The 24,355-nt window shown below is 31.5% G+C and overlaps 2 long non-coding RNA genes across 2 annotated transcripts; one reads left to right on the top strand and one right to left on the bottom strand.

Annotated features, from left to right (window-relative positions):
• The first annotated feature begins 310 nt into the window (after positions 1–310).
• On the top strand, positions 311–2,777 carry LOC146995274 (uncharacterized). Its single transcript, XR_015043727.1, has 3 exons — positions 311–516; positions 792–866; positions 2,620–2,777. It is a non-coding gene; the product is annotated as an uncharacterized LOC146995274 (long non-coding RNA).
• Positions 2,778–12,681: 9,904 nt separating this feature from the next.
• On the bottom strand, positions 12,682–18,297 carry LOC146995273 (uncharacterized). The gene is made up of 2 exons (XR_015043726.1): positions 18,257–18,297; positions 12,682–12,842 (listed from the first exon to the last, which is right to left on the bottom strand). It is a non-coding gene; the product is annotated as an uncharacterized LOC146995273 (long non-coding RNA).
• Between the last annotated feature and the right edge of the window lie 6,058 nt (positions 18,298–24,355).

The raw sequence follows: 24,355 nt of genomic DNA, 5'->3' as shown, positions 1-24,355 counted from the left end.
AATCAATTTTAAGACAAAGGTAATTTCTATTTGTCATAAAAGTCGTTGAAACAAAAAATGCAAAAAGAAAAAAAAAAAAAAAAAAAATAACAAAATGGGGATGTTGGTTGATAAAACTGAAAAATTGCCATGCACTTGGCTGGCTGAAAAATTGCCATGCATTTGGCTGCCTGAAGAATTGTTACGCAGGTGGTATTGTTATGTATTAGATACGCAGCACGAATAAATATAATTCTTCGACATTGTAAATCGTCATTGTTAAATGGTGCGACGTATGACATTAACTAGTATTGCAGTTTGGTAACATTATTGCGTGACTAAGCAAATTATGATGCGTACAGGCTTCTAGGAATTACAGAATTCTATCTGTACGTATTCTTTTTCCTTTCATAAATTACTTTTTTTCATTGCAGCCCAAAGAAATTCTTGTGACATACAGCACGGATATTGGCTGGACACCTTACTTCCCGACACTGGCTGGGGTAGTTACAGAATTAGGAGGACTTATTTCTCACGGTGTGTGATGCTTATTTTTCTTGTACAAATTATTTACAAATCAAACTTAGCGCTGAATTGATTTTAGCAAAGCAAAGTATGTTGCTCTATAAGGAAACTTTTTATAGGTAATGTCATTAAAATTTTTCAATCTGATACTAATGATATATAGGTTAGTTATAATTTTTGAAATTTTACCTCTGAACAAAGTTGTATATAAATTGTGGCTAGTATATTTTTGCATTTATGGTATTTTAATGGTTCTAAATCTTGTGATGTGATGTTTAACTTTGTAGGAGCTGTAGTTAGTCGAGAATATGGTATACCTTGCATAGCTGCAATGTATGGAGCAACGAGAAGATTTGAGACAGGTACATTTGTTTATTTATTTAATTTTAGGAAAAAAATAGAAATATTTTTAACAGCTGCAACTTTTTTTACAAGAAGATTTGAATGTTCTTTTAACAACTGCAACAAATATAATTTTGTAAAATTCTTGAATAAATCCAAAAAAAGAAAACAATATGATTGTTTTAAGAAATAAGTTAGTTGTCATTGGTTATTTTCAATTAGTTTGTAGAGAATATGCTTTTTACTAAATGTAACTCGTGGCAAATCCTCAAAAAAAAAAAAGTGTAAGCAACTTATTGCTGTGTCTAAGATGAAACAGAAACTTAAGATGGGTGTAAAAGACCCTTTTATTTAAATCTAAGCAAGCTGAACCGAAGACACACCCGATACTAAGAAAATGCCAAAGGCTAGGCAGAGAAATTTAACGCGGAATTTGGCTCTTAGCTTACACTGGTGTTACAGCACTATCGACAAGAATAAAGCAATGCCGAAGACGAGAGCACTTATCTTAGAATAACAAACTAGTAACGTGAAACAGACGTAACACGCTCTGCCTAAACAATCTCAAACTCTCACTTAAATATGTGCGAGCTGATTCGAATTCTGGCAGGAAAAACTGAAAGAGAGAAGTGATAGTACAAATTCAGAACATAAAATAACTGGTTAATTAACATAAATACCCTACAAGTTATTCAGAAGCTCGCACCGCCACTTTGAATTAACGTTATGGGAACTAATTTCGCGGTTCAAAATGAAAGCATTAGACTAATCTTTCAGTTTAAGGAGGAAGTATTTAATTATGAAAATCGCAGAGTTGTAAAATATACTATTATTAAATTGTGGGAAAATTAAAGCCAAACAAAAGCGCAAAACAAAGACATCTTAAGAGCTATTTTACATAAAAGAAATGGAAGCAGTAGAAAACAAAAGAATACAACAGAAATGATTAATATTGTGTTTAAAATTTTGATAATTGTAGGAAATAAGCAAATCTGCATATTTGTAAAGCAATACTGTCTAATATTGCCAAAGTACTAAGTCAAAAACCTCAGTTTAGCTCAGCCAAAAATGCAGAAATAGAAACAATTTAATAAAATATTTTACAATTCAACGAAGAAAAATCATTGGAAATTTTTATTTGTAATACCCATTAAGTTTCCTTTTAGGTTTTCCTGATTTTTATAAAGCTTTCTGAAGAATGCCATTTCAGAATTAATATCAGTTACATGATCTTTAAGAGTAATAAAGCAAACGGCATAACGGCAAAACTGAAACTGAACCTTTTTAGCCACGAAATACTATAGCTCAGACCAAATGTTTTAATTAGCCAATAGTAAGTAAACAATACTAAGACTCTCAGTTGAGAAATGCAGTAACATCACCATCCGTAATTTCAACATCAGTAGCCCATAACTTTTGCCCTTTTGTCGCTTGCCTTTTTCCAGCTGAAACGTTAGTCTACTGCCTTTCCCTGTTGCCAACTGTATATTGTAAATATGTAAAATGTACTCTTATAACTTCTAGTTAATGACCCAATATGAGTAATTAAGTATTTAATGGATCACTATCAGATAAAGTGAATCATTTTCAGAAGATAATTGATATTCTGAAAGTTGAGCTGTGCTGTTATTTTAACTTATGCTTTTCGAACTGTTTGATTTTTATAATTAATACCAAATAATTATCGATATCGTTGTACTGAGATTTTTCTAATCATGCAAACATTTTGCAGTCTTATAATGTGCATTAAAACTCGCTTTTTTTTTAATATAGGAGATTACGTAAGGCTCGATGGCAACACGGGTATTCTTCAGAAAATACCGCCTCCTAATGACATGTGAAGAGAAAATAAACTAGTGCTAACAGAAATTCAGAACTTCTATAAATGTAGTAATTAGATTGCAATAAAAAAATCACTTCAGGTATTAAAATATATTTAGAATTTGTGAGCTTTTTAAAAAATACTTCGAAATCTTAGGATTAAAGATTTTTCTGGAAAATCGAAAAACATAGAGGGATTTACTCGCCTAACTACTGATACCCAACCTTTGTCTTGTATCGAACATTTTACAAGAACGATTTTCTTCATCGAGAGTCTTAATTTTTTCTGCATTAATAATTTGCAGCATGCAACTTAATCATCATACAAACAACTGCACGTAAATAATTTAAAGATAACAATTAGACTAAGAATATGAACAAAAGTTTTGAAAAAAATTATTTATTAGATTTGAATGGTTTATTGGGTTGCGTTAGAATATATTAGAACAATGCTATATATGTTCAAATTCAATCTTTGGAGACATGGAAAATCCAAGCTGAATTTCGTTAATCGGCGGAGTAAAACGGGAGATATAAAACCGTCTTCTCCTTTTTCTTCTTCGTCCCCCTCTTCAGTGTACATCTGTTTCTTGACCTTGGCTTTGAAGATCATGATTTGGTATCATCGATATGTTTTAATGGCAGCTAGAATATCAGTTGCATTTTATTTCCTATATCTAAAAATATTCTCTAAAAAATGTAGAAAAGCCCGCTGTAATTACGATAGAAGAAGAATTTAATGAAAAGTATCTTTCAAGCAGAGCAACCATTGTATTCATTTGTATTATTTACATGTACATGAAAAATTTGCAAATGAAGATCTGTATCTTTCTGTGCGAAAAAGAAAGCCCACAAAGCCTAGACGTTCTGATTTTTTTTTATTCAGCGAGCAAACATTTTAGACGATTTCATTCAAGCTAAGAAACTTAAACATGAAACGTTATGAGAAACTGTTTACACTCCTCAATTAAGTATGCAGTGCTCAGTCACTGTCGGAAATCGCAACTCCATCGAACATTTTCCGGACAGCGTAATGCTTAAATACCAAGGTAGCTTCTAACTCATAGTGAATGCGTTTATTTTTCAGCTTATTTGCACCCTGCTTTCACTACTTAGAGGTTGATTATAAGTACATCTGCATTGATTCCAAATCCGATCTCTTTTGGTACTACCAACAAAGAATTCGAATGCTTATTTCCAAATTTATTACATGGAGACACTATAACGATTAGTAAAATATCTGGAACTGAGCACTTCGATTTTTCAAACTTCTGTGTGTGTAAAGGTACTTTTATTTGTAATTTACATGTGTTTCTGAAATTAGTTCGATGCATAAATATTGCTTTGAATTTAGCAATTAATCTTAAGCAATAGTTTGACAGCTTTCGGCGAAAGATTTATTTTGCGACAATTATAAAGATGATAACCAACAAAATATGTAGCTTACTTCAATTTCGAAAGAAATATCTGCTCTCAATTAACCACATGCTTATACGTGTACGATACAGATCATGATCCCAAAAATACTTAAAACCAGCCTTATTTTTGCGACCGCTTGTCATAGAAATAGACTTCCAGTTACGAAAATGTTTTAAAAGGTACAAAGATTCAAATTTTGGCGATTTTGAATTTCAACTTAGTGAAAATTACGAAATCTAACTTTACAGTGTGTACCGTAATTTTTGCGAAATCTGACTTCAAAAGCGTTCCCCTGGTCACTTACATTAAGGAAAATTTTGTACTCTTCTTTTATTTAAAAAAAAAAAAAAAAAAAAAAATCTGATGTGGATACCACGTGACTTCCTTGTACGACGTATTAAATTTTACAAAAATTTTTTGCTGTATTTCATTTAAACTTATTTCTATAATTTCATTAGAGTATATTTGTCATTCATTCAATTCAGTTGTCATTTCGCAGCAAGGGAAAAAATACATAAAATCTGAAAACATCTTCATTAAAAACTGTAAAATACAGAAAAACCTAAAACACCAAATAAAGATTAAAAAGTTTAGATTTTTAAATTAATTAAAATTAGGCAGAAAAACCGATTTTTCGGTGCACAAAATAATACTGAAGTTGGTGCAGAAACTGCTTTAATTTACTGTGCAACTAAGTTTCAAAGGTAAGCAAATGGCATCATTACGCTTACTGGAACTTAAACAACTTTTAAACTGTCGATAATTCCACAACTATTGCATCCAGATTAACTAAAGCCATAGAAACCTTAACCGGAACATAAAAACAATATAATTCATTCACTTTTAAACCAAAAATTCACAATTTACCAACATATCAGAATAAAAAAGCTTAGCTCTCCAAGCCGGAAAATGGAGTGGGTATGTATAAACATATGTTTATATATTTTTGGTGCGGTCGATTGCAATCAAAAAGAAAGGTGCACCTCTACATGTTACAGCAGTCCCATATACAAATTTTCAAAGTTCTGAGACTACTTGTTTTTGAGTTATGCGAGATACATACATACGTACTTACGTAAGCACGTACGTACAGACGTCACGAAAAAATATTTTTGAATCCCTTTTGCAATCCGTATTTGGAAAAAAGAGTCCTTTATTCTGTTTATACCTATAGATGTAACTAAAAAATATCGTTCAAATGGCATCAAAAGCGGTCAAAATGGATATTTTCGTTAAAATACGATACCTACTTCCTTTACTTCGTACAAAGAAGTAAAAAAGTGACTCGGGCATTTGATATTAAGATCCAGAGACAGAATTCGAAGGACGTATGTTTAAATATGAAAGTATCCAAAAAAAATAATACCAGTTTAGAAAAATATTTCTAATATAAAAAAGAGATTAAGTGATGAGCGTTTGCATGTAGATAATCGTGAAGCATATTGATCGCTATAAATGTTATTCACAGAATTAAATTCGTTCCTAGGTATCAGGCTTCAGTACTGGCACGTAGCCTATTCGTAATATGATTGGCATTAAGTAAAAATGTTTCTAGCTTAATAATATTTTTTTGCTATGATTCTAAAGCAAGAAAGCTTCGTGAGAAAAATTAATAACATATTTTTGTACTTTTTTGAAAACTTATAATTTACTTGTGTAAAAATTCTTTCGGCACAGCAGATGTAACATAATTAGAAATTAAAGATACTAATAAATCGCAAAAGCATATCATTGAATGGCGTTTAAAGGGAAAAAATCAACCTCATATTATTCTTATTTATTTAATAACCTGCCCCACAATGTAAGTTGAAAATAAATCCAGATCTCAAAAATTTTTAAATTACGTACCTCGGTCAATTTTCTTTTAACATGTACAAATTTTTTCTAATTATAAATAGAAGTACTAGAAGAACGTGCAGAATGTTAGTTTTCATAATGTCTACAAAACTGATTTCTTTCTATTTAGAAATGCCGAAATATGAATATTTATGTCATTTAAAGGTAGAAGTATATGTCTATGACCAACGATTACGATAATGAAGGCCAGATGTGAACACGGTACATACTTTTGGTTAAGAAGGCTTGAAAATTGAATTTGATAATTTTAGAAGTGCACTAATTGTTGAGTCTTCAAAGATGTGTAAATGAAATTGTACAGAATAACATGAAAAATAATTTTTCATATAGTATTGTTGGGTGCGTAGGGGTGGATTGAATGCACATAAAACCGATGATAGTTTGATGAAGTTTTATTTTAACGAAAGAAACAGTTCTAGAACTTTCTCTACAAAACTACTCGTACAGATCTTCTTAGAATAGCACTCAGTAGTTTTCATAACCTAAAAAAAGAAAAGAGACAGTAAATAAAGGGAAAAAAAAAGAAAAGACAGGAGACTAAATAGTGAAAAGAAAAAAAAAAAAAAAAAAAAAGCGGAGGGTCGAATCTTCAAGAGGAAATGAACTGCAACAGCACCAGGAGTCAGAGTCAAGAGTCAAAAGGGAAACGGGAAGTTCGACGATCTCTGAGATCAAGCGAGCAACAAACGTAAAACCATCGCAAGCTCAGAGATCAAAGCAAAAGATTCGAAGTCATTCTGTTAACTCAAAAAATACCAGGAGAAGGCTCTGAAGAGAGAAATTACGTGTTCAAGATGCAAAGCTTCCCGAGGTTGAAGGCATTTTTCTAAAAGCTTTCACTCATTGTCTTGCATCCAATATTCCATTAAATGTCCCCATGTTAATGAAGAAGTCAAAAGAAATAGCACTTGTACTGCATTTGAATGAAGCTTGCATTGCAACTTGATGGCTGCGTGCAATTTGCCATTAGAATATGATTACACAATACTATAGCGAAATTTTACTTTTTATAGATCAGTGTACCGCCCATCTTCAAACACAAATATTCTTGCAAAATAGGAAAATTGCTCTAGTGTGTGTACCTTTAAGAATTAATTTAAGAACCTTTAAGAAAGTGTCATTAAGAATTTGAAAATGCTCTACAGGCAAAGGTTGATTCAAATAGCCCTTCAAAATATATCTACGGGAAATACACAGAAAAATTTAAATATTATTGAGGCTATGCATATGATTTTACTTGTCTAAACTAAAGTAAAGCCACAAACAAATTAACAATTGCTTCATTCAAGGAGAACATTCGAACCCAGAGTCAACTGAAAGTTTTCACAGTGAAAATGATAATAAAATTGTCAGTATGGATGATAAAGACTGTAAACTACTGAGATCAGATTATAAGGTATTTCTCCTGCCTTCGTGGTGTGGTGGTCTGCACACTGGGCGCGTATTCCAGAGGTCCGCGGTTCGTTGCTAAATTTTTAATCTCTCTTGCTTTAAAAAATAACCTAATGTCTCTACAGTGGCCCTGAACTAAAATGGTGGTAGATGATGATTCTCTACCATCTGGATTTGGCGATTGAATCCCCTAAAACCCCAGTCGCCCTTTAAAAGGGAGGTATATAAGGTATTTCTCCCGCCTTCTTGGCATGCCTTCGTGGTGTGGTGGTCTGCACGTTGAGTGCGTATTCCAGAGGTTCGCAGTTCGATTACCGGGAAGGCGTTGCTTATTTTCCAATCTCTTTTACTTTAAAAAAAATAACCTAATTTCTCTACAAGACATTACAATCAAGAAATGCGTATACTAACATGTCTATGTAATGACGACAGATTTATTCATGTATCTAGACTTACGCACCCAAATGATGTCAGATTTATGCAGAGTTAAAGAAGAGACTGAAAACGTTTTACCACGTGAACATTTAAATAGCGGGAAGGAGAAATAATCCTACCCTTCGTTTCAAAATTCTATTTACTGCATTCACACTATTAGAAATTTCTTTGTATGTGCTAGCCAGAAAACCTTTCTAGAGCTGGCTTCCATTCATAGCTCTTTGCTCAAGATTCAGAATCAAAGGACAATTAAAGAATACATATATGTTTCGCATCGTAAATTATCGTTTATACGTCTTTCCCATTAATACGTCATTTATGAATGATTCCTTGAAAGACGTATAAATAGTACTCCGCTGAATAAGAGAGTTCATGAACAAAATCACGAAGCATACTGAAACATCAAGATTATGCCCTTGAGGGAAAAAATTTCTTTCTTGTTGAAAACGCGTATATATTGTACAGAATTTCTTTTCGTCCGCTAACTCTGTAATGCTTTTTCTAAAAAACTTCTCTATCGGCAAGTCATTTTCTGTTTGCAGGAGGGATATGTAAAAATAAAATATTAAAGTAAATTTCTAACTTTAATTTGGTAATATCTATTTACTTCCTCATTTTAATCTGGCTACTTCCCCTTCCTTCCTGTCCGAATGAATCTAAAACACTTTTTCTCAAAATTAATCTATCATGTCATCTTAGGTAAAAGCAGCAACGCCGATAATTTTTTTTCTCTCATCAGATTAAAGAAGCTTTTGACTACTTTTCTGAATGCGCACAACTTTGTTTCCCTTTTCGGCGTATCCAGATTGCTGTTGCGCTACGCGTTTTCTATTACAAAGCTATCAAAAATCTTAATGTTTTGAAACATGCATTATTAGAATACCAAGTTATTTGTTGCCTCAACTGTCAATTGAAAAAGGAATTAATATTTAATCTGTCTCCGCCCCTAAATTCACCGTTCATTATTGATCAACATTACATAGATATGAGAATGATGAGGAAAGTATAGTAGCAAAAACATATATATTTTTTATGGAACAAACATTTTAAAGACAGAATATACAAATTTAAATCACCTACATCCAACTTCATCAATTCTACATTTTTGCATTTAAGATAAAACAAAAAATCTTTAACTACGCCACACCTGATTACCCGTAACCTAGCACACATTAAATTATCAAAATGAAACATTACTATATAAGCTTACTATTCAACTTTCCTTTCATAAGTTAAACGCAATGATAATATCTAAATATCTTCAATATTCATATATATTCTATTTAAAATAAATATCATTCTCTTATCAATCTGAAAAAAAATCCTAAAATATTTTTCACAAAAGCTGAAACAACGCACCAAAAAGATGTTGGTTTTCCCCCTGATGAAAATTATATCGATAATTTTTGTTTCTTTTATCGACTACTTTGTTTCGGTGGGACGTTAGTACACTTATGTTCAAAATTAAGAGGATTTTCACATTCGGTTGATTATCTCCCGAACTAATAAATAGACTTTGAAATGAAATTTCATATGGTCACAGGTCAACATAAGGCAAAAGATATACGTATAAACAGTCATGGCACATATACATGATATTGCATAAGACTTATTGGCAATTTATGAGTCTCTGGTGACAATCAATTTCTGCATTCCTGCAGCAGACTCCAGCTTTCATATCTCCAGAGGCTTCTGGAAGGGGGGGAAGGCAAGATTTGACCGCCTTTTTAAGAGCATCTCTGACATGCTCTGTAAGGTTTAAGTCTAAAGATCTAGCTGGCCAATCCATCGTGTTAATATCCTCCGATGTTGGGAGGGGGAGGAAACAGGTCCCGGGTTCTCTCCAGAAGAAAGTACGTCGAAAATCAAAAATTAGGCTAAAACTGCACTCTTCTGTGGAGAGAACAGTGCCTACTGATGATTGGTCAAAAACTGATGTTCTTTCTGCGTGCTCTAGTGGTGTAACGATAGCACACTCGGCGCGTATTCGAGATGTCCAGTTTCGAGTTCTGACGAGGGCTTTGCTCATTTTACACTTCTCTAGCATAAAAAAATCTAATGACTCTACACTTTTTTTGTGGTGTAGGTGAGCGGAATACAGACAGGATGTGTTCTTGCAAAGAAACGAGATATCACATTCTTATGTTCACTTTCTCAAGGGTGCAGTTGTCCTTCAGTTAACGTTTATGAATGATAATGCTAGCCCACACAGGGATAATCTGATGGAAGATTTTTCTGGGAGGTAAGGATTTTAACCAGATGAATTGGCCGATCAGATCTATAGCCTTTAACACAATAGAACATGTCTGGGATGCTCTAGGGATATCAATTACAGCTCATATTCTCCCTCTCAGATCGCTCGAGGACCTGAAATCATTGTCCTGAGAGAGGAACCGACCTCCATAGGCACATTTTAAACTGACTTCCAATATGAAGTCCAGTTCTGAGAGTAATGTGATTGTTATTAAGTGATTGTATTACGCTATTAGTCTCCTTTTCGTTTCGATCTTGCAACCTCTGTACTGTCTCAGCATGCTTTCCTCCTAACACATCCAGTAGGTTTCGAAAATATGTTTTAACTTTAGCTTTGCTTCAAACACATTAAATACGTCTAAAAATTCTCTCATTTATACTAAAATGGATTAATAAAAACAGAAAAAGAGCAAGGAAAAATTTTAACATATAACTTACCGAAGTGGAAGGAGAACAGTTAAGCATAATTATTCCAATAAATGTGATATGCACAAAAGCGGGAACATATGTAAACGTGAGGCATTTCAGGATCGAACGGATAAGCCATTAAAATGTGTTTGTCCTTATTTAGAATTGAATATACAATTTGATAAATCATAGGTGATTCGCTTACCGGCAATGCAGAATTGTGATTTCTGCGATTATGCATTTTATTAACAATGACATCAAGTAAAGTCTCAGCGAAACTAGTTAATCTGGCTCTAAACACTGTAATAAGATTTCTTTTCAGTGTTTAACATTAACTTCTATTTGGCAACAATTTGAAAGGTATTGCAATTCAAAACCTGGTCTTTTAATGACAAAAAATAATTATTAGTCCAAAGGGCGTTACCCATAAGGGCTAGTAATTTCGTTTTGGAATTTTGTGCGTTTCACTATAAACGACATTTCACTTTTCAGACCGTTGCCACCAAATATTAGAACCCTACATTACATTTAAAGAAACTAAATGATACAGAATTTGCATGAATGTATGTATGTTTCTCGCATTGTGAAAAAACAACTGTACACTGTAAAAAAAAATCTGTAAGGTTACTAAGAAAACTCATGGAAACTGGGATGCAATGGGTTATTTGAGTAACAGCAACAGGTGTTTTCTTTGTAACTTTACAAGAGTTTTGCCTGAAATGGTTACAGATCTTTTTCTTGTAATATCACAGCATATAGTTATGTAAGTAGAACATATTTTTCTCATGTAAAATCCCAAACGATATATCTGTAATGGTTACAGATTATTTGCGTGTAATATTACATCAAATAATTATGTAAAAAGAACATGTTTTTCTCATGTAAGATCTCAACAGATATATCTGTAACCGTTACAGGTTATTTGCTTGTATTATTACAGCACCTTATTATGTGAGTAGAAGATACTTTTCTTACGTAAAATTCCAATGGTTGTATCTGTACAGGTTTCAGATTATTTCCTTCTAATATCCCACTAAGTAATTATGTGTGTAGAATATATTTTTCATAGATGAAATACTAAAGGATATGTCTATAAAAGTAATAGATTTTTGGTCTAAAATAATGCTTATTATAATAAAATACATTGAAATGCATATAAAGCAATGATATCTGTAGGTATATATATCATTTTGATTAATAATCGATATGAGCTTAATTTGATAATTAAGTTCAAATTGATATGCTATTCCTTACATTAAATTACATGTATATCCTTTACATAAAATAATGGAAAGTCATCTGGAATTTATATTTGGCCTGTAAAATAGCTGAAAAAAAAACAGTATGCTTTATTTGCATGTTTTAGTGTCAATTATTAAGATATGTTCTAGAACTTTCTTTTTAGTAATTTTAGTTAAAATAGACACATGTTCCTTTAGATTTAACTTATATGAGTAAACGTGTTGCATGTTGATATGATCATATTATTACAATAAAAGACATTTTGTGAAATATTTCTATGAAGAACTCAGAACAGCTGTTCTTTATGTTTCAAAAATATTATATTCTCTCCTTCTAAAAAATGACATTTTCAGTAAATTAAAGAATTCAACATAGCAATGAACTTTATTTTGTTACTACAAGGAATTCAAAATTTTGTTCATAAGCTTGAATTACAACGTCCAACTAACCTTTTTATTCTTATCTGCACTCAGTGTTTGACAACAGCCTGCTATTGTTTGAAGTAATAGATGGCAACTGCATAACGTTTTTACCCTACCTACAAATAATTTCCTTTGAATTAACAGATAGAAGTCTTTCATTAAAAACCTAATATCATGCTTTTTGAATAAGCATAAAACTTCACCAACTGACCTTAATTTTTAAAGCCTTGCTTCCATTAAAATTCTTGATGCTTAATACAATTATGCCTTTTTGTTTCAAAAATTAATACTTCAGTTTAACTTAAAATTTAATGCATTTTAATTTTACCTATAATTTTTTACAAACGTGATATGTAATAAAACTTTAAGCTTAATAATTACCATTTAGAAAGTGATACTAAAAAGTATTCTTAGTTATTATAAATTTCGAGATTTGCATACAAAACTGTGAAATATACATGTGACAACAGAAAACAAACTTTATGCTCTCTCTATATATATATATTACAGCATGTTAATTATGAAGTTTATTGAATTCATAATTTTATTGTGAAACATTATGAAGCAAATAATATGCTAATTAAAATACAGAAGTAAAAATAATTTATTACTTAATTCATAAACTTTACATAAAACCTTAAAAAAAGAATTAATTAAAAAATAACACAATATAACATTTCATAAAAATTCGTTTCGACTGCTTGGAAAAAATGAATGGTTTTTCCCCTTCTTTGTAAACCATGTCTCCTAAATAAAGAAAAAAACATTCCTTTTAAAATCATAATCATAATCATGCTCTTAAAAAGCTTATAAAAATCATTTTAATAGATGTTTTAAACATGTGCTCATATAACACTTTTAATCATATTTCTTTATAATATCTTAAGTAATCAGGAACAGCTTAAATACTTTAAAAAATTGCATTACAGTGAACCGTCTCATTACTACAAGCTACCTCAGTCAATCACTTTTTAAATTTAACCAGCATTCCTCATAAAATAACTAATTAGTAAACATAACTTCTCTAAGATGCCCAATATCATTAAAGATCAAAATCTTCAGGAATCACGCATAGCTAGCTTAGAGAAGGTACATTGTACAAAAACAGCCAATATGCAAATCTTTTCATAAATGAAGCCACCATAGTTATTAAATATAATATACAGTATACTTATATTCAGAATTCAGAACTTGAATAAATTTCCCGAACTGTTTTAGCATTCGAAAAATATTATATTTATTACCTTAAATTTCTAAAACAATATTACATATTGGTCAAATGAATCACTGGGACTCGGACAACATTTTCCCCCAAGCTTTCTTTTAGCAACAGGATTCTGAAATTGTTTTAATGATTTAGGTAATGTTTGTCTCTCTTAAGGCGCTCACAAAACAAGTTACCCTAAATTTTTCGTCTGCATAGTGGTCATTTTCATCTTACTAACTGATTTGCTAGTGGATTTTGGGTGCATGGCCTAGTATTTATGAAACAATAATAGTGAACAGCTTCAGAAATGGGGATATCTAATGCTCTTGATGCTATATTCCCACTTATTTTTACTAATTTTATCTTCCGAAAATTGAGAGGGAAAAATTAAATGAATAATTTAATTTCCAAAGGACACAGTCACAGTAGGAATATAACAAATGAAAAGTAATCATGGATAAACTATTACTATCACAATATTATTTCTTTAAAAGAAACCTCTATTTCAATATGAATACACATAATTGCAACATCTAATAAGTTATCTCATTTCTTTATAATTTGAATTTCTCTCATTCTCATAGTTGTTCTTGCAATTCCTTAAGCCTCAGATCATACATAAATAATTAGAGAAGATGAATATGCAGCTGATATGGCAAAATTGCACAGTGAATGGCAGTTGGTATTTCCTTTCACTATCATAGATCATTTTTTGTATTAGGCTGACATAATATTCAACAGTTAGAAGAGAAAGATTCAACGGGGCCTTTAGTGTACTAAAGTTTGCCTTTGTTAGTATGACGAAAACAATCAGTATGTCGATAAATCCATTTTAAAATCTTGGGATATTCATTTTCTAAATGCATTAAAAGGGGGAAAATTATGCAAATATTTTTTTTAATTTTCAAAATCTGGTTCTAAAGCTGGGTGGGATGGAATATGCAACGCAATACGGTAATTCTGAAGATCATTGCTCGTGGTAGTACAAACGGAGTGGTGATTACATGCTGTAGAAGACGGCACAAATTGCAGTTCCAGATGCATTAAATGCTTTGAGGTCTAGGGAATAGCATTGGGCAATAATAAGAATGAAATTCAAGGTATAGGGAAGTAGGAATGAAGATTATTATTATCAGATACTGAAATGTTAATGTTACTAAATATTCTTATTGTAATGTAGGTTTCTTTTATATAATAATACTATGATAGTTACCAGTAGTTCATTCATGAATATTTTTGATTGGTTATGGTCTTACTGTAATCACATCCTTCAAAATTAAATTATTGCTTAATTTCCCCCTTGATTTTCATACTATAGTATTAGTAAAAAGGAGGAAAAAAGTCTGCAAGTAAACATAACTCCTCTCTATATATCATTATGTCGATAAATCCATTTTAAAATCTTGGGATATTCATTTCCTAAATGCATTAAAAGGGGGATAATTATGCAAATATTTTTTTTTAAATTTTCGTGGGCAACTAAGCAAAACAAATGTGACTTTTTCTTCTTTAAAAAATTTGTGTTAATAAATAGGATGAGAATTAAGTTCATTTTAAAGACTTATGACACATGAAATATACATGATCAAAATAAATTAGAAAATTAAGTTCAAATAAATTTTAAGCTAAATTATGTGTTTAAGTTGCAATACTTCAGTTTGATCTATAATCCGGACCTCAAAGCTACAAACTTTCTGCGCATGCGTCGCGTTGAGGCATGCGCGTAAGACCTTTACGGCTGCGAATATGCGTGTGCGCATGCGCATAATACGTTTACACATGTGCGTTTAATGTATAACGGACGGTATAAGCTAAGCTAAAATTATCTAATTCAATTAATATTACAGATTGCGTTGTTCCTTAATCTTCGAATTAGATCCGGCTTATTATTTTTTGAAGACTGTTAGAGCAATTTTATAAAAGTAAGCTTGAACTTTCAATTATGTCAAATAGAATTTCCGATATATATTTACTAATATGTAAAAGATCTACAAAGCGAAAGTATGTTTCGAAGTCCATTAAACAAAAAAGTGGAATTGCTGCAAAAAAATGGATAAAGGCATAATCCTTTGTTTATCTAACCATTCAGAAATCTGCTGTTTATCAATTTCACGCTACTGTGCGGCGGGGGGGGGGGAAATGCCGCGGCGCGCAATGTATTGGATGTTCATCTGTCAGCAATCCTTATCTTCAGGGCAGATGTTTTTATTTTATTTGGCTTATAATTCCTTACTAAATGTAGTATTTCATCTCGATGTACTCCGTCTTGTTTATGATTTAAATCAAATTCCTCGTCAATATAATTCGCTTCCGATAATGAAGAAAGTGATACAGAGGTTATTGAAAACGAAAAAATTTCGATTGACAAATTAGTCGGTATTCTCGACACAGCAATTATAGGACTTCAACAGTGGAACTTTATAACTGAAGAAGAAATTATGGCTGTTTATAGAATTGAAGAGAAAGTATTATCACATAAAACGAAGCAACTTAAACAACTTACATTGAAAGAAATGTTTAATAAAGTAAACAAATAAATATTAAGCTTTTTTTTTTTTTTTTGATACCCTTTAGATCATAATTGTTCTTTATTTCATAAATTACGGTTTCATATTTTTAATTTTAAAATTTCTGCATGGCATCTTATCAGATTTAAACTGCTGATCTGTAATCCGGAAAAATTGATAATCCGGAATCGCCGAAGTCCCAACGAGTCCGGATTAACGACTTTTGACTGTACTAACAAAACCAAACATCATATTCCCATTCTGCACAGTATAAAAATTCTTCTGCAAAACTGCAAAAATGACCAACACTTTGGCTTATTTGATAATTTTCAAATTCACTCCTTTGTTTGCATTTAGAATTTATAACTTTAATTTTCCACAGAAATTTGTTTTTGATTTTAAAAAATTTCACTGGCATAATTTCATTCACTTCAGCATATATTAATAGATGCAGAAGGTTTTTGTACCTTACATAATTTTAAATCTTATGTAACCTAACGTAATTAATAACAAAATCAAAACGTAGATCAGAAACTGCATAAAATTTAATAAATAATTTCTACTAGTGTCACACGAAATGCTATGAAATTAATCAATAAAATGAGATAAAATATATAGAATTAATATTGCACATGTGTGAAGCTGGAAGTTTTACGTTAAATACTTTTTTTTTAAATTAAGTATTTTTAAAAATGACCCCTTAGAGCATGGGACCTTTCGTAATTAGAACTTGCAAATCCACTTCGCTAGTCTTTCATAACATTGCTTTTCTTTTATTAACAAGAAATATTGCATTCAGTTATTTAATTTAAGATTTCCAAAAATAATGCTACTGAAAGGCATGAATACTTACTTAAATTTGAAATTAATTTAGTTGACTTAAAATAATATTTAAAAAAATAAATCTTCATATATACGTCTAACAATCAGACCTTATTAATTTTCTTTTATTTGAACAATATCTGAATTCTGCATTAGTTTGGACTAGTAAATCATTGGACAATTAAATACCAAGCTATAAGAGAACTAATGTAGTTTACAAATGCACTGAATTTTATTTCCTGCATTAACTTTCAAAGAAAGTAAAATTTTCTGCATATTTGCATCATTTGGATTGATAGAATATGGCAAAGCATGCAAAGGCTATCAGTCTAAAGGGAAGTATATATTCATGGACGGCTTTGTAAGGAAAAGTAACTTGCATTTCCATTTATTCATGTGTGAGTATATATATATATTTACAGTTGTTAATCCTAAAATCAATGCTTCATTAAAAATTTATTATTATTTTATTTTTAATACTAACATACAGATACAGAATTGTGTTAAATTCCAATACACAATCATAATTTATTTAAAAAAACTTATTTTATGATTTATATATTATATTACATGAATAAGAGAAACATTTGTCAAGAAATATATTAAACTTGTATTAGCAGATTCATGCTATCCTAGTAACAAGACTATCATACTTCAAAACTGTATTAAAATTGGGCAAAATAAAATCAACATAAATTCTACATTAAATGTTTAAAGTTATATATACAATATAATAAATTTTGTAACTTATAAAATATTAATGGAATATTTTTGGAAATAATGAACAAAATTTTAGTTTTCTTTTATAACTAGTTTAACGAATTTTTAGAAAAATATTTTAGGTCATTTCCATCTTTTCCCTGTTGATATTGGTATATTAAAATATATGGAATAATTAAGTTGCATCTAGTTAGTAAACCAAAACATTACGAAAAGTATGATGCGACATATTTTTAATCACTATAATTACTTCATTTTGGAATTATAACATATTCGTAAGAAATTAATACCATTGAAAAAATAATATTATTACACTAAAGAATAAACCGCATTGTTCAAGTTTTTGTAATTTTACTTCATAACACACTCGTATATAAACATATTAGACTGAATTATAAACCAAGTATAATTAATTAGGTAATCCTAGAAAAAGAATAAACTAAACCTAGTAAGCAAAAAAAATATATACATTACATTCAGAATTCTAAATATTTACATAAACTTTTCTCGCAAGGCCTTTTCTTGCAAGGCCTACGTTCTTTGGTCAGACGATTACAAACGAACGCTAACATGATTAATTTTGTTTTCAACAACCACATTACCGTTTCAATTAAATACCACAACAGTGATTAAATTTTGGAATAATTAGTTATAAATAATAATACGGGCAATTTAAGGCGTAATTTATCGGATGCGCAATGACAAAATACTACTATTAGATCTGCATTTGGAATAAATATTCTGCACTCTTTCAACTCATTACGAACACTGATATTAATTAATCGCAAAGCTTAAACGTTTAAATACTTACTCACTACATATAACAGTGCAAAGTGCATGAGAATAATCTGCATAAAATGAACAAAAAATATTTCAAACGTAATTGTAAACATTTTCTTACTTACCTGCGCTATACAACCAACATGCATTCAGCCATGTTTTTTTCTGCAACTAGCTTTCAAACACTTTTCTTCTGATTGGCTGATTTCCAGTCAGTCACGTGATTCTTCCGCGCAGCTACTGAAACATTATCTGTAATGTTACAGGCAAATTAGCTGTACCAGCCACAGTTTGCTTTCAACCTGTTACCATTACAGGAAATTCTTGTGTAACTTTTTGATTTCTGTAACTTTACAAAACTTTTGCCTGTAATAATAATAATTTTTTTTTACAGTGTACCTAGAGACATCAAATTTAGAATACGTAGTCCTCCATTCGATTATGGACATCTGGAAGCCCAAGTTTGCGATTTGGAATTTGTTTTATTATCTATTTCATATTTTGTAAAACACTAAAGAATTTCTTATTAACAAACTCAACAATTTCAAAGCTAGCAATGGCAATGCTGTAGAGGGGAAAAAAAGTTTAATCTCCAGCGCGCGGGACTGCTTTTCGGAATTCTAAAGATATGCTCTTTTTAAATTATTTTGTAATATTGCTGTTGAATGAACTTTATAGTTTAAGGGCGGAAAACATGATATTCAATAAATATAGGTATGACAGCGATGAACAGAAAATGGTATATTTTAACTGTACAAAATTTCTCACTATAATTTTCCATTATTTGATTTAAATCTGGGAAGACTTTTAATGTAGAGCGATGAAAGGTGAGAGGAGAATAAATTAAAGCAAGGAATATGGAAACACGGATTCTAAACTCCATAACCGTCACATTGGAAAACGATTTAATAAAATTTATATTTTGCAGTTTCAGATTTCTGAAAAACTATCTGTATCACGGTAATTTTAATTGACAATGAAAGAATAATGTGAGTGGTTTTATGTGCACCATAATAATGATATTACCTTAAAGAATTAAAAATATTTTTTTTTCCTCTCAGTGCATATAACTTTTGCTCGCTCACATTTTGGAACCTTATGGAATTAATCATTTTACAAAAACTACTGTTGAAGAAAACATATACAGGGTGTTCTTTGCTCATGGTAGGGGGTGCCAGACCACAACTAGACAAGCACAAATCCTCACACAACCTGCAGTCGGAACTCAAGTGGTAAGCCGCTAGAGGGCGGGACGTCCTGCGTTACGGAAGGATGGAAAAGAAGTAGAAAAGGATGGAATGAAAAGACATTGATGAAATTTTTTAAATTGCTTTTAGTGAACAAAATAAAATTAAATTCCCAATCACAGCAGTGCTTAAAATGGCGCCACCAGCAAGCTTGACATAATTTGACTGTCGTTTTGACTGGCGAACACACGAGGCATCTTTCCTACGTTTTTAGCAGCTAACAATTTTTTTCATCGGAATCGACTGGACTTTCATCGTAGATAAAACTCTTCATGTGACTCCAGAGGAAAAATTCCTGAAATCCTGAAATATGCATAATTTTCAGGCCACCCCTTCTTGACGTTGCATTTTCAATGTCGGGTATGCGTTTGAGAGGATTTAGGCAGAGCGTATTCTGCCTATTTGAAGGCCACATTACTAGGATAATTATTCTGAGATAAGAGGTTATATGAACGGTCATGCAATCAACTTGCCGATAGTAGCTTCAGGCCAATGAAGCTTGAACCAACATCTATGCGTAGCCTTTGACTAGCTTTACATTGACTTAATTTTAATCTGAATTCCTTGCTTTGAATTCTAATCATAAATGCTGGCTGAATTGTAAGAATCAGGTGTGCCTTCTGTTCGATTTAAATAAAACTTTCACACTCTTACACTCATTCGAATCGGAAGTGCATTATTACCCGAAATAACGTCTCCTTTTTTTAGAAACACTAAAATAACATTCTTCTGCACACCTGCATTAACTACAACGCATTAAAATTATTTATACCTAATCACTTCATTCACACGTATAATTTTCCCTTATAGCTTTTACAATTTAGTACACCATTATTCGAAAGCCTAAGACAGCACCACATATGTATTTTTCAGGTTTCTTCATAAAGAAAAGAGTGCGCGTTATATACCGAATATACTTAAAAATTAAAAAAAAATGTAGTTTGAAAATACAGGTGCGCGTTATATGCCGGAATATGCGGTATCTGTTCAGGAAAAAAAACTGCTTTAAAAGATCTGTTTACGTAAGAAATGTGTATAAACATAAATTAGATGAAAATTACGTGCATTATTTTTAATACTCACTCAAAAGTCCCTTTTTCTTTGAAAGTCCTCCTAGAGACATCTCCCCCCCCCCCCATTAGGAAGATAGATGGCTCTGGTATCCTTTAGCCTACTTAGAAATTTAACCTGACCTGTGAGCCGAATTACAAATATTTTAACAATTTTATATTTACATTTAGCCATCAAGTTGCAAACTTTTGACTTGAAACCATTTTTGGATACATTCTTTATCAAATGGAAACTTTCTAGCAAATATATTTTGACAGATCATTCACTACCTGTCTTAGCAATTTTAGCCAACTGAATAGATTTCTGATAATATAATAAATAATAACAATACATTTCATATTGGAACTTTAACCTCATTGTCATCGGATCAAAACTGGATTGCTTTACTCTGCATACTACTTCAATTTTGAAACAGTTAAAACAATTAATTGACCTAAATTCACAAATACTTGAAATTTGCATACTACAAGGTAATAGAAAAGTTTTTTTAATCTAATGGCAGGCGCTTGTCTGCTCGACGATAGACATTTTATTGTGGAGGCGGCCTGATAGGCGGCCACTCTTACTTCCTATGACAGGAACCCTGCCTTCTCCGGAATTCGAACTCGGGTCCTTTGGTATCTCAGTCAGCTTCCTTAACCACTGTACTATCTGGGCGGTGTAGTCGATAATTTAACATATACTAAAATAATATTAATATTTCGATTAATAACATTCAAGATGATTTTTTCCAATGTCTTGAAACTGTTTTAAAATAAGCAGAACACTGCTCAATCTCTCATCCTTATATTAGGGATTAGATTAGAAAATAAAAATTGATTGCGTTTCATTCAACAGCATGCGTATTGAATAACAAAGGTTTTTTATCCATAATCTTACATTACATTTAGTCATCAATTAAAGATATTCCTAAATAAAATTTAAAAGAAGAGCGAGAGAAATGTAGTTTAATACTGTTACAAATTTAGTAAGCTTTGCAGGAAAAGCAAGAATGCAGGTTAAGTCTATATAACATAGAGTAAATGGACATCTCATTAGTTTGGCGAAACCGCGCCAAGCTGGCGACGGTTTTAGCTAGTACATTTTGTCACCAAATTTGGCGAAACATCGCCAAAACTCGTCACACTTGGCGAACATTTGGCGGCATTTTAGTTCAGTCCCTTACCACCGTATTGCGTACTGTAACTCATAACTGTAACTGATTCCGTATGTAGCTGTAACCGTATCGGCTCTCGTATTGCTTCCATTAATTTCGAGAAGTACTAGAGATTTCCCGACGGCCGGGTGAACACTATATGAGACAGGAGAGAACATTTGCTCTCGCTGTTAGTTCAGAGTAGCCTATGAAGTATTGGGATATCTTCGTCTTATCTTCGCCTTTTAGATGCGCTTTCCATTGCATTGTATATAACTAAGTAGTTTGAAATGTCATTACTGATTTCGCTCTGTGATAGTGTGAAAAATTGTACGAATACTTTTGTGAAACTTCCAGAACTGTGAGATGTTTTTTTGGTAAAACAGTCTCCGATTCTCATGAATTCTGCGTGCATTCAGTCTACTCAGAACTTGTACGCAGGAAACATTATTGTTTCCTTGCAACACTTTTAATTACTGACCACGAAATCATACAAGTTTTGAATACAATTGAAGCGTGGATACTGAATTATTTGCAATGTTTTTGCAAATTCTAAGTGCATTTTATATGTAAATATTGTTTTCTAATTATTCTTATTAGATGTAAAATGTAGTTATACGTTGGATCAATTTCAAACAGATGTTCGTCTTTTTTTTTTTTTTTTTTTTTTTTTTTTTTTCAGTTTATTTAATACTTGTACTTTACTCTTAAATTGGTATATTTCTGCTCAATAATTTTTCCACCATTCAAGCTCAAAGTATACCTAAATGCCACTAAGCTATGCAAACTGCTATTACCCATCCACCAATGAATGTTTGTTTTGTGCATCTCCTTGCATCTCGATTTGTGCGGAAATGTTATGTGTGGAAGTGCTACCACACCGCTGTCAAGGTAACGGGCTCTGGATGTAAATAAAAGAGTCCCCCTTCCCTTTGGCTTACTGTTCAGCAGCACTGCGTCAGCCGTAGTGAGAGGAAGAAGTCTTTCTATTACTTTTTCAGTGAGCTGCACCTGAATTAAATAATACACAAAAATAAACGAGAAAACTAGAAAAAACATAATATGATAAATAAATAAAAGAACTTATTCTGTACGAACAACTATATATAAATAACTGCAGCAAAAACTATTTGAAGCAATTTTTAAAAAAGCTTCACTTCAATGTATAGAAGGATTGCAGATTAATGCAAGTACTTATTTCAAAAGGATTTTGAAATTCAGGGAAAAAGCTTTCGCCTATACAACAGCTTTCACTGCTGACATACTTTCAGGCAGGAAAGTGTCATCGATGTTAACCTTTATTACAAGCTTTTATTTAGCTTCACCAGCATGTCAGCTCCATGTTGTGTGTGATTTAATGTGCTCTTGAATTTGTGTCTATACTTCGCGAAGTGTGATGCTTTCTCGAGTTTATGTGCTTGTTTTACATTATATTTGCGTTCCGACATTGAAATAAATCAGTGGATAGAGCATGCAAGTCTTTTTCAAGCGATTTGGATAATCTGAAGTTCCGGAGCTGGCTAAGCCTAACCTGCAAGTTTGTTTATGCCTGTTATTTTCTTGTTGTTTGAGAAACGGCGTTTAGTAGAATTTCACGCTGTATGAGATTAATTGAATGTTTTATTAAGGCTTTTCACATATATCTTGAACTTATTTTAAGTATTTTCTTCCATTCTTAATGTTTTTAAGAATCTGCACAATTTGCATATAGCCTATCTATAAAATTGGTGTGCATTGAATTTTAATGTGGCGTAAATTAAATTGAACACTTATTTAATATTGCTTACGTATTTTCATACCTATATTTAACTTTTTTCATGTACTGTTTATGACTTTTGAGGCTTTTGAAAATTCACCTGATTTGCATGAAGCTTTTTTAAAAATTCTGCGTGTTTTGAATTTTAACGCCGTGTATGGTTACTTGAATATCTGCTTTATATTACTTACGAGCTTTCACACTTATAATTGACACAATACGGTATTTTTGAACTGTTTTTATATTTTTTGAGATTTCGTGCGAGTCAAGGCTTAACTTATTTACTATTGAAGAGTGTTTTGAACTTTTGTCTTATCTTTTGACCTATTGACTATTATTAATATTTTGCGCAGAATTCTATATTTGTGAAAAAGAATTTATATTATATAGTCTTTGTGAATCTGTGAATATTGTTTTAATTTAGACTAAGAATATTTTTTTTTATCTGCATACTTAAATAATGAGTGCTTAAATTTTGCTTTTCGCGGTGAGAGGAGAATTGATTTCATATAATGAATTTTCTGTAAGATTGAATATTAGAGACCCATACATAGTTATTATTGATTTTACTTTACTATTGAATAAAATGGAACGTTAAATTATGAAATCGGCTCAAAACGACGTAACGAATCGGGATTTAATTGTTGAAGATATAAATGAGATATATGATAATGATATTGTGAAAAATAATGAAATTGGGAAGGATTATCAAGCAGTCAAAGGTATTACAGTAAAGGAAGATAAAAGTGGAAAAGGAAGAGATAAGATGAATGAAGTTGAAAATGATAATGATAGAAGGCTGCAGAATCCAGAAGTTGAAGAATCCATTGGATCTTTGAAAAGTATATTGACCGTAATTAAGACCATGTATCAAGTAGTTGAAAAAATGAGAAAGACCAGAATCAGCAAAGAGATATCAGACAAACTTGTTGAGGGTCTGGACAAGATCGTTTAATTGGCCATGCAACAAAATCTTAGACTTATAGAGACGGATATTACTATGACTTATCAAGTT

The sequence above is a fragment of the Stegodyphus dumicola genome, chromosome 10 (assembly GCF_044657685.1).
Source record: "Stegodyphus dumicola isolate Sdum_Otavi_A_Nest chromosome 10, ASM4465768v1".
In the NCBI taxonomy this organism is placed as follows: Eukaryota; Metazoa; Arthropoda; class Arachnida; order Araneae; family Eresidae; genus Stegodyphus; species Stegodyphus dumicola.
This window is presented reverse-complemented; position numbering and strand designations above follow the sequence as displayed.